This window comes from Aulonocara stuartgranti (genome assembly GCF_965226115.1).
Source record: "Aulonocara stuartgranti genome assembly, chromosome: 17".
Taxonomy (NCBI): Eukaryota; Metazoa; Chordata; class Actinopteri; order Cichliformes; family Cichlidae; genus Aulonocara; species Aulonocara stuartgranti.
Genome location: NC_138953.1, coordinates 29,196,941 through 29,215,388, shown reverse-complemented (window position 1 = coordinate 29,215,388; position 18,448 = coordinate 29,196,941).

Genomic DNA, 18,448 nt, shown 5'->3' with positions numbered 1-18,448 from the left:
TAACTAGTGCTGTCATTTTAAGTGAAAGCCACTGCAAGAGTTTGTGTTATGATTTGCTTTGCGAATACTGAAGACAAACACATAAATCTATATCATCTATACAATGCTATCTCAGCTGTCAGTTGTAAAGCAGCATCATTCATGTATTCATTCAGATTTATTTTTCTTTTAATCTAATTAGTCCAGAACACAACACAAACAATCCTTCCATCAATAATATATTATAGCAGAACATATCGCCACAATACATTTAAAAAACTGGCATATGGGATACCAATCACAAAAAACTGCATCAGACATTCCATACTTAAGCTGAGAATTACATTAATATTAAAGTGATTCTTTAAACCTCCATTGTTTTCATTCAAACTCTGTTCTGTAGATTCTAATTCCATTGTTTTCATTCAAATTCCGTTGTTTTCATTCTAATTTTGTTGTTTGTTTTAAACTTCCATTTCATTCAAATTCTGTTGTTTTTATTCAAATTCTATTGTTTTCATTCAAATTCTGTTCTGTTCATTCTAATTCCGTTGTTTTGATTCAAATTCTGTTCTGTTCATTCTAATTCCGTTGTTTTCATTCAAATGCTTTTGTTTTCATTCTAATTCTACTATTTTTATTCAAATTCCATTGTTTGTTCTCAAATCCTGTTGTTTTCATTCAAACTCTGGGGCCCGTTCTTCGTACCTCGCTTACTACATCCAAGATCAAATGACACATCCAAGACCAAATCATCGCGCTACCCGTGAGCTCGCTAATCCAGTTCTCCGAACACACCTGCTGTTGACGATTAGTACAGCTGGATGAAGTAATGTGAGATCACTGGGTGTCGTAAAAGGGGCTACGCATCGATAGTAGAAACATTGATCGGCAACCCTCTGATTGGTCGGCGAAAATGTCGAAGGAGCGCGCTCGGCTCGGTATTTTTCGGCAGCAGAGCAAGAACCCTTGAGTGAGGGATTTCAGGAGTTTCAGAGTTTAATCAGAACGCAAGGGAACACTGCAAAGGCTGCAAAAGCAAGGAGAGAGGGCTGGCAGAAAGTTGCTGACAAATTAAACTCGTAAGTGATTTAATAATAACAGTAATAATGGAGTGGATTGATATAGCGCTTTTCAAGGCACCCAAAGCGCTTTACAATGCCACTATTCAGTCACTCTCACATTCACACACTGGTGGAGGCAGCTACGGCTGTAGCCACAGCTGCCCTGGGGCAGACTGACAGAAGCCAGGCTGCCATATCGCGCCATTGGCCCCTCTGGCCAACACCAGTAGGCGGTAGGGTAGATTTATTATATTACACTATATTATCCAATATTATATTACATTATATTATATTATGTTATATTATATCCCCTTACACATTAGAGCCACAACAGGACCCACTAGAACATGGGAACAAGTAAAAGTGAAATATAAGAATATTCTACAGAATGGTAATATTTATCACTTATATTGCTTTTCGTCTCTTGGAAAGAGACCCTGAAATAATCTGTTTGTTTGTTCATAACAGCAACCAAGAAAAGGGCAGAGCAGAAAAAGACAGGTGGTGGTCTTGCACCTCCTCGTCAACAAGTTGGTTAAGTAAATAATATCCTCACGGGAAAATCGATATCTCTCAATGAGCACACTGTCGCGCTGAGCTAAAGGATCCTGTCTGTCCCGCAATATACGCTGACTTCTGAAAACTCTCCTTATCAATCTTGCACCTTCCGCAATGGGTGGCTCGCGTATACGGACAGGACATGGCTGCGACAGGCTTCCCAAATCCACCTTCGCTTTTATAGCCGTGGTCTCTCATCTTGATTACATGAAGTAATTTGCAATTACTACTCTGAAATATGAATTACATCTGTAATAATCACATACATGTGATAGAATGTTAATAGTACATTTCCCTTTTTTAGGAAATGACCTGTATGTATCTGTGTGAAATCAATAAATGGATCAAGTGCTGCATTATCTTTAGTTACATTGATGTTATTTATTTATGGTGAAACAGTGGTGGAATATCGCTGTTGCTTTCGTATACATGAAGCGGACATACCTGCGTGGCCGCGATCTAATCCTGTTTACATAAAGTAAACCTGCTCCCGAGCAGGTTTACGCTTACGGCTCTGTTGCTATGGCAGCAAGTCCCGGATGAGCTTCGGAGAACCGAACGATCCAAGATCACGCGAAATCGTCAACAATCAAATCCAGCTAACCTACTTAGCGAGGTACGAAGAACGGGCCCCTGTTCTGTACATTCTAATTCCGTTGTTTTCATTCTAATTCTGTTGTTTTCATGTTAATTCCATTGTTTTCATTCAAATTCTGTTGTTTGTTTTAAACTTCCATTGTTTTCATTCAAATTCCGTTGTTTTCATTCAGATTCTGTTCTGTTTATTCTAATTCCGTTGTTTTCATTCAAATGCCGTTGTTTTCATTCCAATTCCATTGTTTGTTCTCAAATTCTGTTGTTTTCATTCAAATTCCGTCGTTTTCATGTTAATTCCGTTGTTTTCATTCAAATTCTTTTCTGTTCATTCAAATTCCATTGTTTTGATTCAAATTCTATTCATTTCATTCTAATTCCGTTCTTTTCGTTGAAATTCCGTTGTTTTCATTCAAATTCTGTTCATTCAAATTCCGTTGTTTTCATTCAAATTCCATTGTTTTCATTCAAATTCTGTTCATTAAAATTCAGTCGTTTTTATGTTAATTCAGTTCTGTTCATTCTAATTCCGTTGTTTTCATTAAAATTCCATTGTTTTCATTCAAATTCTGTTCATTCAAATTCCGTTGTTTTCATTCAAATTCTGTTCTGTTCATTCAAATTCCGTTGTTTTTTATTCAAATTCCATTGTTTTCATTCAAATTCTGTTCATTCAAATTCCGTTGTTTTCATTCAAATGCTTTTGTTTTCATTCTAATTCTACTCTTTTTATTCAAATTCCATTGTTTATTCTCAAATTCTGTTGTTTTCATTCAAATTCTGTTCTGTTCATTCAAATTCTGTTCTGTTCATTCAAATTCCGTTGTTTTGATTCAAATTCTGTTCTGTTCATTCTAATTCTGTTGTTTTCATTCCAACTCTCTGTTAATTATAATTCCATTGTTTTCATTCAATTTCCGTTGTTTTCATTCTAATTCTGTTGTTTGTTTTAAACTTCCATTGTTTTCATTCTAATTCCATTGTTTTCATTCAAATTCTGTTCTGTTCATTCAAATTCCATTGTTTTGATTTAAATTCTGTTCTGTTCATTCTAATTCCGTTGTTTTCATTCAAATTTCATTGTTTTCATTCAAAATCTGTTCATTCAAATTCCGTTGTTTTCATTCAAATTCTGTTCTGTTCATTCTAATTCCGTTGTTTTCATTCAAATTCCATTGTTTTCATTCAAATTCTGTTCATTCAAATTCCGTCGTTTTCATTCAAATTCCGTTGTTTTCATTCAAATGCTTTTGTTTTCATTCTAATTCTACTCTTTTTATTCAAATTCCATTGTTTATTCTCAAATTCTGTTGTTTTCATTAAAATTCCGTCGTTTTTATGTTAATTCCGTTGTTTTCATTCTAATTCTGTTGTTTGTTTTAAACTTCCATTGTTTTCATTCAAATTCCGTTGTTTTGATTCAAATTCTGTTCTGTTCATTCAAAGTCCGTTGTTTTCATTCCAACTCTCTGTTAATTCTAATTCCATTGTTTTCATTCAATTTCCGTTGTTTTCATTCTAATTCTGTTGTTTGTTTTAAACTTCCATTGTTTTCATTCTAATTCCATTGTTTTCATTCAAATTCCATTGTTTTGATTTAAATTCTGTTCTGTTCATTCAAATTCCGTTGTTTTCATTTAAGTTCCATTGTTTTCATTCAAATTCTGTTCATTCAAATTCCGTTGTTTTCATTCAAATTCTTTTGGTTTCATTCAAATTCCGTTGTTTTCATTCAAATTCTGTTCTGTTCATTCTAATTCCGTTGTTTTCATTCAAGTTCCATTGTTTTCATTCAAATTCTGTTCATTCAAATTCCGTTGTTTTCATTCAAATTCCGTTGGTTTCATTCAAATTCCGTTGTGTTCATTCAAATTCCGTTGTTTTCATTCAAATGCTTTTGTTTTCATTCTAATTCTACTCTTTTTATTCAAATTCCATTGTTTATTCTCGAATTCTGTTGTTTTCATTAAAATTCCATCGTTTTTATGTTAATTCCATTGTTTTCATTCAAATTCCATTGTTTTCATTCAAATTCTGTTCTGGGGTCTGTTCTTCGTACCTTGCTAAGTAAGTTAGCTGGATTTGATTGTTGACGATTTCGCGTGATCTTGGATCGTTCGGTTCTCCGAAGCTCATCCGGGACTTGCTGTCATAGCAACAGATCCGTAAGCGTAAACCTGCTCGGGAGCAGGCTTACTTTATGTAAACAAGATTAGATCGCGGCCACTCAGGTATGTCCGCTTCATTTATACGAAAGCAACAGCGATATTTTACCACTGTTTTACCATAAATAAATATTATCAATGTAACTAAAGATAATGCAGTAATTGATCCTTTTATTGATTCCATACAGATACATACAGGTCATTTCCTAAAAAAAGGGAAATGTACTATTAATCATTCTATTTCATGTATTTGATTATTTCAGATGTAATTCATATTTTAGAGTAGTAATAGTAAATTACTTCATGTAATCAAGATGAGAGACCACGGCTATAAAAGCAAAGGTGGATTTGGGAAGTCTGTCGCAGCCATGTCCTGTCCGTATACGCGAGCCACCCATTGCGGAAGGTGCGAGATTGATAAGGAGAGTTTTCAGAACTCAGCGTATATTGTGGGATAGACAGGATCCTTTAGCTCAGCGCGACAGTGTGCTCATAGAGAGATATCGATATTCCCGTGAGGGTATTATTTACTTAACCAACTTGTTGACGAGGGGGTGCAGGACCACCACCTGTCTTTTTTTGCTCTGCCCTTTTCTTGGTTGCTGTTATAAACAAACAGATTATTTCAGGGTCTCTTTTCAAGAGACTAAAAGTAATATAAGTGATAAATATTACCATTCTGTAGAATATTCTTATATTTCACTTTTACTTGTTCCCATGTTCTAGTGGGTCCTGCTGTGGCTCTAATGTGAAAGAGGATATGATGTAATATAATATAATATGATATAATGTAATATAATATAATAAATTTACCCTACCGCCTACTGGTGTTGGCCAGAGGGGCCGATGGCGCGATATGGCAGCCTCGCTTCTGTCAGTCTGCCCCAGGGCAGCTGTGGCTACAACCGTAGCTGCTTCCACCAGTGTGTGAATGTGAGAGTGAATGAATAGTGGCATTGTAAAACGCTTTGGGTGCCTTGAAAAGCGCTATATATATCCAATCCATTATTATTGTTATTATTATTAAATTACTTACGAGTTTAATTTGTCAGCAACTTTCTGCCAGCCCTCTCTCCTTGCTTTTGCAGCCTTTGCAGTGTTCTTTTGCGTTTTAATTAAACTCTTAAACTCCTGAAATCCCTCACTCATGAGTTCTTGCTCTGCTGCCGAAAAATACCGAGCGCGCTCCTTCGACATTTTCGCCGACCAATCAAAGGGTTGCCGATCAATGTTTCTACTATCGATGCGTAGCTCCTGTTAAGCCACCCAGTGATCTCACATTACTTCATCCAGCTATACTAATCGTCAACAGCAGGTGTGTTCGGAGAACCGGAATAGCGAGCTCAAAGTTAACACGATGATTTGATCTTGGATGTGTCATTTGATCTTGGATGTAGTAAGCGAGGTACGAAGAACGGACCCCTGTTCATTCTAATTCAGTTGTTTTCATTCAATTTCCGTTGTTTTCATTCTAATTCTGTTGTTTGTTTTAAACTTCCATTGTTTTCATTCATGACCGAAAGAACGAGATCGTGGATACAAGCGGCAGAAATGAGCTTCCTCCGAAGGGTGGCTGGCTTCTCCCTTAGAGATAGGGTGAGAAGTTCGGCCATCCGGGAGGGGCTCAAAGTAGAGCAGCTGCTGCTCCACATCGAAAGGAGCCAGCTGAGGTGGTTCGGGCATCTGACAAGGATGCCCCCTGGGCGCCTCCTGGGTGAGGTGTTCCAGGCATGTCCCACCGGGAGGAGGCCCCGGGGCAGACCCAGGACACGCTGGAGAGATTATATCTCTCGGCTGGCCTGGGAACGCCTTGGTATTCCCCCGGACAAGCTGGAGGAGGTGGCTGGGGAGAGGGAGGTCTGGGCCTCTTTGCTTAGGCTGCTGCCCCCGCGACCCGACCCCGGACAAAGCGGATGACGATGGATGGATGGATGGATGTTTTCATTCAAATTCCATTGTTTGTTCTCAAATTCCGTCATTTTCATGTTAATTCCATTGTTTTCATTCAAATTCTCTTGTTTTCATTCAAAATCCATTGTTTTCATTCAAATTTCGTTGTTTTGATTCAAATTATTTTCTGTTCATTCAAATTTCATTGTTTTGATTCAAATTCTGTTGTGTTCATTCAAATTCTGTTGTTTGTTTTAAACTTCCATTTCATTCAAATTCTGTTGTTTGTTTTAAACTTCCATTTCATTCAAATTCTGTTGTTTTTATTCAAATTCCATTGTTTTCATTCAAATTCTGTTCTGTTCATTCTAATTTCATTGTTTTGATTCAAATTCTGTTCTGTTCATTCAATTTCCGTTGTTTTCATTCTAATTCTGTTGTTTGTTTTAAACTTCCATTGTTTTCATTCAAATTCCATTGTTTTCATTCAAATTCTGTTCTGTTCATTCTAATTCCGTTGTTTTCATTCAAATTCTGTTCTGTTCATTCTAATTCCGTTGTTTTCATTCAAATGCTTTTGTTTTCATTCTAATTCTACTCTTTTTATTCAAATTCCATTGTTTATTCTCAAATTCTGTTGTTTTCATTAAAATTCCGTCGTTTTTATGTTAATTCCGTTGTTTTCATTCTAATTCTGTTGTTTGTTTTAAACTTTCATTGTTTTCATTCAAATTCCATTGTTTTGATTCAAATTCTGTTCTGTTCATTCAAATTCCATTGTTTTCATTCAAATTCCGTTGTTTTCATTCAAATTCCCTTTGTTTTCATTCAAATTCTGTTCTGTTCATTCAAATTCTGTTCTGTTCATTCAAATTCCGTTGTTTTGATTCAAATTCTGTTCTGGGGCCTGTTCTTCGTACCTCGCTAAGTGAGTTAGCTGGATTAGATTGTTTTGATTGTTTTTTCATTCAAATTCTGTTCTGCTCATTCAAATTCCATTGTTTTGATTTAAATTCTGTTCTGTTCATTCTAATTCCGTTGTTTTAATTCAAATTCCATTGTTTTCATTCAAATTCTGTTCATTCAAATTCCGTTGTTTTTATTCAAATGCTTTTGTTTTCATTCTAATTCTACTATTTTCATTCAAATTCCATTGTTTATTCTCAAATTCTGTTGTTTTCATTAAAATTCCGTCGTTTTTATGTTAATTCAGTCGTTTTCATTCTAATTCTGTTGTTTGTTTTAAACTTCCATTGTTTTCATTCAAATTCCATCGTTTTCATTCAAATTCCGTTGTTTTCATTCAAATTCTGTTCTGTTCATTCAAATTCTGTTCTGTTCATTCAAATTCCATTCTTTTCATTCAAATTCTGCTCTGTTCATTCAGATTCTGTTCTGTTCATTCAAATTCCGTTGTTTTGATTCAAATTCCGTTGTTTTCATTCAAACTCTGTTCTGTACATTCTAATTCCATTGTTTTCATTCAAATTCTGTTGTGTTCATTCAAATTCCATTGTTTTGATTCAAATTCTGTTCTGTTCATCCTAATTCCGTTGTTTTCATTCAATTTCTGTTGTTTTCATTCTAATTCTGTTGTTTGTTTTAAACTTCCATTGTTTTCATTCAAATTCCATTGTTTGTTCTCAAATTCCGTCATTTTCATGTTAATTCCATTGTTTTCATTCAAATTCTGTTGTTTTCATTCAAATTCTGTTGTTTTCATTCAAAATCCATTGTTTGTTCTCAAATTCCGTCATTTTCATGTTAATTCCATTGTTTTCATTCAAATTCTGTTGTGTTCATTCAAATTCTGTTGTCTGTTTTAAACTTCCATTTCATTCAAATTCTGTTGTTTTTATTCAAATTCCATTGTTTTCATTCAAATTCTGTTCTTTTCATTGAAATTCCATTGTTTTGATTCAAATTCTGTTCTGTTCATTCTAATTCCATTGTTTTCATTCAACTGCTTTTGTTTTCATTCTAATTCTACTCTTTTTATTCAAATTCCATTGTTTGTTCTCAAATTCTGTTGTTTTCATTCAAACTCTGTTCTGTACATTCTAATTCCGTTGTTTTCATTCTAATTCTGTTGTTTGTTTTAAACTTCCATTGTTTTCATTCTAATTCCATTGTTTTTTCTCAAATTCCATTGTTTTCATTCAAATTCTGTTCGGGGGTCCGTTCTTCGTACCTCGCTAAGTAAGTTAGCTGGATTTGATTGTCGACGATTTCGCGTGATCTTGGATCGTTCGGTTCTCCGAAGCTCATTCGGGACTTGCTGTCATAGCAACAGAGCCGTAAGCGTAAACCTGCTCGGGAGCAGGTTTACTTTATGTAAACAGGATTAGATCGCGGCCACGCAGGTATGTCCGCTTCATGTATACGAAAGCAACAGCGATATTCCACCACTGTTTCACCATAAATAAATAACATCAATGTAACTAAAGATAATGCAGCACTTGATCCTTTTATTGATTTCACACAGATACATACAGGTCATTTCCTAATAACGGGAAATGTACTATTACCAATCTATTACATGTATGTGATTATTACAGATGTAATTCATATTTCAGAGTAGTAATTGTAAATTACTTCGTGTAATCAAGATGAGAGACCACGGCTATAAAAGCGAAGGTGGATTTGGGAAGCCTGTCGCAGCCATGTCCTGTCCGTTTACGCGAGCAACCCATTGCGGAAGGTGCAAGATTGATAAGGAGAGTCCTCAGAATTCAGCGTATATTGCGGGACAGACAGGATCTTTTAGCTCAGCGCGACAGTGTGCTCATTGAGAGATATCGATTTTCCCGTGAGGGTATTATTTACTTAACCAACTTGTTGACAAGGGGGTGCAGGACCACCACCTGTCTTTTTTTGCTCTGCCCTTTTCTTGGTTGCTGTTATGAACAAACAAACAGAGTATTCCAGGGTCTCTTTCCAAGAGACGAAAAGCAATATAAGTGATAAATATTACCATTCTGTAGAATATTCTTATATTTCACTTTTACTTGTTCCCATGTTCTAGTGGGTCCTGTTGTGGCTCTAATGTGAAAGGGGATATAATATAACATATTATAATATAATATAATGTAATATAATATTGGATAATATAGTGTGATATGATAAATCTACCCTACCACCTACTGGTGTTGGCCAGAGGGGCCAATGGCGCGATATGGCAGCCTGGCTTCTGTCAGTCTGCCCCAGGGCAGCTGTGGCTACAACTGTAGCTGCCTCCACCAGTGTGTGAATGTGAGAGTGACTGAATAGTGGCATTGTAAAGCGCTTTGGGTGCCTTGGAAAGCGCTATATCAATCCACTCCATTATTATTGTTATTATTAAATTACTTACGAGTTTAATTTGTCAGCAACTTTCTGCCAGCCCTCTCTCCTTGCTTTTGCAGCCTTTGCAGTGTTCCCTTGCGTTCTGATTAAACTCTGAAACTCCTGAAATCCCTCACTCAAGAGTTCTTGCTCTGCTGCCGAAAAATACCGAGCGCTCTCCTTCGACATTTTCGCCGACCAATCAAAGGGTTGCCGATCAATGTTTCTACTATCGATGCGTAGCCCCTTTTACGACACCCAGTGATCTCACATTACTTCATCCAGCTGTACTAATCGTCAACAGCAGGTGTGTTCGGAGAACTGGATTAGCGAGCTCACGGGTAGCGCGATGATTTGGTCTTGGATGTGTCATTTGATCTTGGATGTAGTAAGCGACGTACGAAGAACGGGCCCCTGTTCATTCTAATTCCGTTGCTTTCATTCAAATTCTGTTCTGTTCATTCTAATTCCGTTGTTTTCATTCAAATGCTTTTGTTTTCATTCTAATTCTACTCTTTTTATTCAAATTCCATTGTTTGTCCTCAAATTCTGTTGTTTTCATTCAAACTCTGTTCTGTACATTCTAATTCCGTTGTTTTCATTCAAATTCTGTTGTTTGTTTTAAACTTCCATTGTTTTCATTCAAATTCCATTGTTTGTTCTCAAATTCTGTTGTTTTCATTCAAACTCTGTTCTGTACATTCTAATTCCATTGTTTTCATTCAAATTCCGTTGTTTTCATTCAAATTCTTTTCTGTTCATTCAAATTCCATTGTTTTGATTCAAATTCTATTCATTTCATTCTAATTCCATTGTTTTCATTCAAATTCCGTTGTTTTCATTCTAATTCTGTTGTTTTCATTAAAATTCTGTTGTTTTCATTCAAATTCTGTTCAGGGCCCTATTTCAGGAAGCCGTTTTAGAAAACTCAGAGTGAAAAACGATACTCAGGGTTGAGTAACCCCGAACTGTCCAACTCGGAATATTTGGTTTCAGAAAGGCTGATAACAATTAGTTCAGTCAACGCGGAGTTGCTTTAACCCCAAGTTAAACGCGCGCACGAGGATACATAAAGCCCTGATTAGTGGAGCACAGATTAAGCGAGTCACCATGGAGACGGAGGGAAAGAAGGCGCGGTCAATGTATTTTACAGCGCTTGAGGCCGAAATTCTGATGGCAGCATATGCCGATAACATGCAAATTTTGCGGAAAAAAAGTAACACAGCCTCATCTGCAAAAGAAAGGGAGCATGCATGGCCAGTGGCGGAGCCGGGGGGTGGCTTACTGGGCTTAAGCCCGGGTTGTTTTGTCAGAAGCCCGGGGTCTTTTGGAGTGTAATTTTTTCATAGTTAGATGTCTGGCTGACACTGTATAAAACAAAAACTACACACAATATTCGAAGCACATAGTGCACACTGTAGGAATTTACGACTGTGCGTAAATCCCCCCTAATATTGGTATGATCCGAGCTCAGACACTAAGCGGGGCAGCTGCTGCGCTGTTAGAGAAACGCAGCCAGGCAGACAGAGGAGAACTGAAGTTCGACCAGGTACCAAAGCAAATCATTCTTACTGTAAAAATAATGTAAATATGACGGTGCATCACGAAAGATTGATATCAAACAGTGAATCAGCAAACGGCGAAATGAAAAGCCGAACAACAACAATAATGTTTCTTTAGAGAGTCTTAGCTTACATGTGTGTTTATTTCATATTTTCAGTTGTTACCCTCCACGGCTAAATAAATCGGTTTCAGTAATGCACTGATATACAAGAATGGACATAAGGGGCTTCTTTCAAAGAAAAAACTCTGGTAGTATTTTATATATTATGCTTTGTATGTTGTTCAGTATATATCTATGCAAAACAAGAGGAATTTCAATACACAGCAGTATATTCACAGTTTAAACCAGATATTTACATACACTTTATGGAAAACACAAGAACATTTTTTTACTGTACAACATCAATTTAGAGTAAACTTGTTTTGTTTTGGATAAATAAATATTGAAATATCTTTTGAATTAGTTAAATGTCAGAATAAAGAGAGAGAGAGAGGAGTACATATACACTAAGTTTATTGTTAATTAATAAGAAACTCCAGACGATTCCATTCTGAGCTGAAGAAGCTTCTGATAGGTTAGTAGAGTCCATGTGAGTAAATTGGTGGCACACCTGTGGATGCATATAAGGCAAAACACAGAGCCTGTTTCTGTGACATGGGAAAACCAAGAGATGTCAACCAAAACACCAGAAAAAGAATTGTGGAGCTCCATAAGTGTGGCTCAGTTTGAATACAATTTGGTGCCATTTACAATTAAGAAATACAGATAGTTTCTCTCTTTACTCTTAAAGTTAACAAATATGTTTTTGGACATTTGAGCTTAATACAACATATGTTAAAACTTCACTTGTTTTGTTTTGTTGTGGGGTTTTTTTTTTAAGTTATGTCACACAGTGGAAATTTGTATTTATCTTGTATATTGTTTTTATTCTGATTTTTAGTGTTTATTTATGAGTGTTTTATTTGCATGGTTTTATTCTGTTTCTATTGCATGGTTTTTAGTGTTTTATGTGACATGGTTTTTATCCACTGTGGACTGGCTGCACATGGGACAAATTAGCTGATAGGGACCACCTGCTGAGGCAGGGGTGTGTCCAGAGGTGGCCTATCAGCTGTGTAAAGACCTTTTAAAAACAGGCTAGCTGTGCACTGAAAGAGAGAGGCCCCAGACTGGAAGGTTAATGCGAGATGGCAAGTGTGATGCGGCGACCAAGTCCTGACCTCATGGAACGGCAACAGTAAGAGACAACGCGTGTGATTGGCAGCAGGGCAGAGGTTTACCTCTGCCTGCATTTGTGAGTAGGGTCTCTACTGTTGTTTACTGGGTGCAGCTGGATTGGGAGAGGGTCACCATGGCCATGAGCCAGGGCTGCTTCTGGGACCATTGTTCTGGCCCCTATTTGTTATGTTGCAGGACACCGACGCAAGGGGAGCTGTGGCGGTGGTCACATCATGGATTCGGGTGCAGAACGCAAGCCGGGCTGGGAAGCGATGGGCCAGCGGAAGGACAAGAAGATGGGTGGCTCTTTCTTGTCTGCTGAAGACGGGGCTGGCGTGGACTCTGCTCTAAAGGAGGAATTCCTGGCCTGCTGATGGACCCATAATGAACATGTGGCCTAATTATAGCAGGGGGGTTTTTAGTGAATGTAGAAAATGGTAGTTTTACGGGTTTTAGAATTGTTTTTAGTAGAGGGCAAACATTTTATTACATACATTTTAAGGGTGTTTTTATTTGTGCTCCCTGGCCTAGTAATAAACTGTTTCTGATCAGACCTGCTTCCTCTCTGTGCCCGTGGTATCTGACTTGCTTGCTCCCCCTTGTATTTTAAAGAATCTTTCTTTTTAGCGTGGCATTCTGGCGCGACCGCTTTAGTGTCCGCCGCGCGCTACAGTTATTTATTTTGTTTGTTTTTGTTTGTTTGCTTCTTGCTTTTGGTTGTTGCATCTCCGTATTTGCTGTTATAAAATGCAAAATCTAATAAATACTTGAATTATAAAAAAAACAAATATGTTTTTTATATTTATCAATCTAAAAATAATTAACATTTAGTCTGATTTGATGTTACAATTAAAAGTGTTTTTATCTGAAGAGTATGTAAATATCTGGTTTCACCGTATCATAGGTACTCATGTATCTCATACCTAGTGTTTCTTTTTAGGTTTGTTATTTTTCAAATTCTATATTTATTAAGTTTTGCAGGCTTGTTTGCACAACAAGGCTAAATAATTATATAAACTTTTCTCAATCGAAATATTGTACTTTGGTAGAATTAAAAAAACAAGTGTAGTGCAGGTCTATGGTGATTTTAGTGCTACTATCATCTAGTTTTGATTGTGGTTCTGTTTTGGTTAAGTCCTCAGTAGTCCTGATTTTGAACTGTTGTAGTCCTGTTTTAATTCTAGATCAGTTCTGGGTCTGGTTGAATTGGGGTTTAGTCCTCGTGTCTTGATACAGCCCCGACTTTGTTCTGCCTCGCTGCTTAATTAAAAAACTAGTTTAAGGTGTCCTGCATATGTGATATATTTTATTTCCTATATGAAGTCATTCTTTTTTGAACAAAACTCAAAACAGAGCCTATTAATCTTTCAGTCATTTCTACCCCCCCCCCCCCCCCCCAAAAAAAAAAAAATCCCACATGCACACTACCCTTTTGGGCTAAGCCCCGGGTGTTTCAAATGTCTGGCTCCGCCTCTGTGCATGGCAAAACATAGCCGACAGAGTCAATGCGTGAGTGTTAATTTAAACATTGATCTAGAGATTTCCACCCATTTAACACGTTATTTTTTTATTTTTTTTATTTTATACATTTTATTTTGTGATGTGATGTGAGCGCAGGTGCAACCCAACAGGCCCCAAACGTTCCTGGCAGCAAGTAAAAATGAAATATAAAAATATAGTCCAAACAGGTAAGGTGTAATTGTATTATGAGCCATAGTGCTTGGTCTGTTTGTCCTATATAAATCAATTGCAGTTAGAGGCTACATTACTTTTCTTTCTGTAAGCATTTATTGAAATTATCTGAGCACATTACAAGTAAATATTTGCATACTCTGTATGCTCAAATGTGACCCATTATAGCCAACAGACAAAAAGCGGAGGCCCGAAAAACAGGTGGGGGTCCTCCACCACCACCACGCACAGAGGCTGAGCAGTTGGCTTCCACATTTGTGATAATGTTGGCAGCATCACATATGATCTTCACAGTGCAGAGAACACAAATTAGCATCCATTACTATAATGAAATAATTTGTTAGTTTGAAATGCTACAGGGAACTATGTACCTGTACATTAATGCTGTGGAAAGACTTCCTGTTCACATAGTCTCCTTCATTTACTGAAGGAGCAATGATTGGAATGTGAGTGCCATCTATACAGCCAATCACGCCTGGGAACCGTGAGAATAAATGTAAAATTTAAGTAGTAGTTCAAGTATCACCACATCATGAATTAAGTTTTGTTCATCCTGATACCTGCAATTTTGTGGCATCCCTCTTTGATAAATCTTGTAGGTCTATGACCGGGGAACACCACAAACGAGTACAGGAGACGTTTCAGTGCAACTGTAACATTCCTGACTGCCCGACAGACGGTAGCCTTGGAAACGTGCTCAGCGTCACCAATATTATACAGAAAGCTCCCGTTTGCAAAAAACCGAAGTGCAATACAAATAATATGTACAGAACTGAGAGGATGTCCGCGATGTGTCACATGAGCAATATTAGGCCTGAGGATGTTATTCAAATAAATTATAGATTGTGCTGAAAAACGGTAACGTTCACACAGAAAATCATCAGGAAATGATAAAATGTCCAAACGCGCTCTAATCACTCTCTCCCGGCGGAGAGCTCTGCGGTGAATTTGGGCTTCAACATCTACTGGCTCTTCAAGGAAGGGGCACGCCATGTCTGACACTTCCTACAGTCAGGTTTCCGACAAAGAGGCGGAGAAGGTCAGGGTTAGTTGAAGTAAACCTGCTAGAATATGTTCACCCACACAGACCTGGACCAGTACGCCTCATCTGTACTGGATTACATCTCCGAAATCACAGACAGTGTCACCACCCAGAAACGGATCACCATGTACCCCAACCAGAAGCCTTGGATGAACCGGGATGTTCGTCTCCTCCTGAAGGCCCGCAACACCGCCTTTAGGTCAGGAGATGCACACGCCTACAGCACAGCCAGGGCTAATCTAAAGAAGGGCATCAAAAAAGCCAAACACCATTACAAAAAGAAGGTAGAAGAACACTTCTCCAACTCCAACCCCCGACGCATGTGGCAAGGACTCCAGACCATTACAGACTACAGGACCACCAAACCCTCCCCCGCATCCTCTGATGTCTCCTTCCTCAACGAGCTCAACAACTTTTATGCTCGTTTTGAGCGAGGGAACCCCACAACCACAACCAAAGCAGACATGACGCCAGACCACCAACCTCTGACTCTCTCCCCCACCGATGTAGGAGCGGTGCTGAGCAGGATCAATGTCCACAAGGCTGCAGGTCCCGATGGCAGTGTTCTCAGAGCGTGTTCTGGGGAGCTTGCAGGAGTGCTCACAGACATATTCAATCTGTCCTTGGCCCACGCTGTGGTACCGGCCTGCTTCAAATCCACCTCCATCGTCCCGATACCCAAAAACTCCAACCCATCTTGCCTCAATGACTACCGCCCAGTAGCACTCACCCCCATCATCACTAAGTGCTTAGAGCAGCTGGTCCTAGCACACTTCAAATCCTGTCTCCCCCCCACCCTGGACCCCCACCAATTCGCATACCGCCAGAACAGGAGCACAGAGGATGCAGTCTCCATCGCACTGCACTCTGTCCTCTCACACCTGGACAACAACAACACCTACGCCAGAATGCTGTTTATAGACTGTGGCGGGGCGTGGCCTGCGGTGCCGTGCAGAGGAGGCGGACGCACCTGCACGGCATCCGCAATCACGCCCCGCCGAATTAAATATTGTACTGGGTCCTGTGGTTGGGTTGTTGGTGTTATGTTGAGCTGGAAGCGGGAGAGCTGCAGCTCTGAGTGCGAATGTACAGCAACCGTGTAGGGATTAATAAAAGCATCAAAATGCCACTGGGTCTGCCGTGGTCGTTTACAGTGGTGCCGAAACCCAGGACGGGAGCCACGGCAGACCCAGTGGCATTTTGATGCTTTTATTAATCCCTACACGGTTGCTGTACATTCGCACTCAGAGCTGCAGCTCTCCCGCTTCCAGCTCAACATAACACCAACAACCCAACCACAGGACCCAGTACAATATTTAATTCGGCGGGGCGTGATTGCGGATGCCGTGCAGGTGCGTCCGCCTCCTCTGCACGGCACCGCAGGCCACGCCCCGCCACATAGACTTCAGTTCAGCATTCAATACAATCCACCCCTCACAACTCATCAAGAAACTGACAGACCTGGGCATCAGTTCCCTCATCTGCAAATGGTTACTGGACTTCCTGACCAACCGCCCCCAACATGTCCGGCTGGATAACCACTGCTCATCTACCATCACAATGAACACCGGTGTACCACAAGGCTGTGTGATGAGCCCTTTCCTCTACTCCCTCTTCACCCACGACTGCAGACCTGCTGATGGTTCCAACACCATCATTAAGTTTGCAGATGACACCACGGTGATTGGCCTCATCAGTGACAACGATGAGGCCGCCTACAGGGAGGAAGTGGATCGTCTGGCTGAGTGGTGCGACAGAAACAACCTGCTGCTTAACACCGAGAAGACCAAGGAGCTCATCGTGGACTACAGGAGGAATGCTGACCCACATCCACCCATCCACATTAAGGGGACGGCTGTGGAGCGTGTGAGCAGCTTCAAGTTCCTGGGAGTCCACATCTCCGAGGATCTCACCTGGACGACCAACTGCTCCAAGCTGGTCAAGAAGGCTCATCAGCGCCTCTTCTTCTTGAGGACTCTGAGGAAGAACCACCTGTCCTCAGACATCCTGGTGAACTTCTATCGTTGCACCATCGAGAGCATCCTGACCAACTGTATAACAGTCTGGTACGGGAACTGCTCTGCCTCGGACCGGAAGGCGTTGCAGAGGGTCGTGAAAACTGCCCAGCGCATCGCCGGAGCACCACTTCCTGCCATAAAAGACATCTACAGGAAGCGGTGTCTGAAAAGGGCTGGGAAAATCATCAAAGACCCCAGTCACCCATCACATGGACTCTTCACCCTCCTGCCCTCTGGGAGGCGCTACAGGAGCCTCCGGACTAAGACCACCAGGTACCGGAACAGCTTCTTCCCCACAGCTGTCAGACTCCTGAACTCTGCCTCCTGACATCTGACCCACGTTAACTCATGGACTGAACATACACACACCCACAATGGACAACTGTACCCTCAAACACACAATAATAACATGGACTGAACCACCACTCACAACCACTAGCACTTTATATAGCCTCTGTAGAAACTATCTACACCCTCACTTATCTTAACTGCACTACTGTATAGCTCTGTGTAAATAATCATTCTGTACATTCGATAATCTTTAATTCTACAACTGTTTACAACTTCCATAGTTCACATTTCTGTATAGCTGTATATCTCAGATTTCTGTAAAGTTATTTATTTCATATTCTGTATAGTTTTTCATATTTATATCCTGTTCATAGCCTGTACATAGCTTGTACTCACTACAGCCTGTACATACTTATAGTTATAGCATATTCACAACATACTTCATACCGTGTACATTATAACATACCATAATAGACCCATTTCTGTAATATACTTACATATCTATACTATTGCTAATATATATTGTAATATATCTATATCACTAAAGCACTTCTGGATGGATGCAAACTGCATTTCGTTGCCCTGTACCTGTGCATGTGCAATGACAATAAAGTTGAATTCTATTCTATTCTATTCTATTCTATTCTGTTCTAGGGGGCAGGTTAGCTTCACGGAGTGTGTCGTCATAGTAACTCACTCAGAATTAATCTAAACTCGCTTTGTGAAACCGAAAAACCAGAGTTTTTGTTAACTCAGGGTATACTTACTCAGAGTTTGCACTAAACCGGCTTCCTGAAATAGGGCCCTGTACATTCTAATTCCGTTGTTTTCATTCTAATTCTGTTGTTTTCATTCTAATTCCATTGTTTTCCTTCTAATTCCGTTGTTTTCATTCAAATTCCATTGTTTTCATTCAAATTCCATTGTTTTCATTCAAATTCTGTTCATTCAAATTCCGTTGTTTTCATTCAAATGCTTTTGTTTTCATTCTAATTCTACTCTTTTTATTCAAATTCCATTGTTTATTCTCAAATTCTGTTGTTTTCATT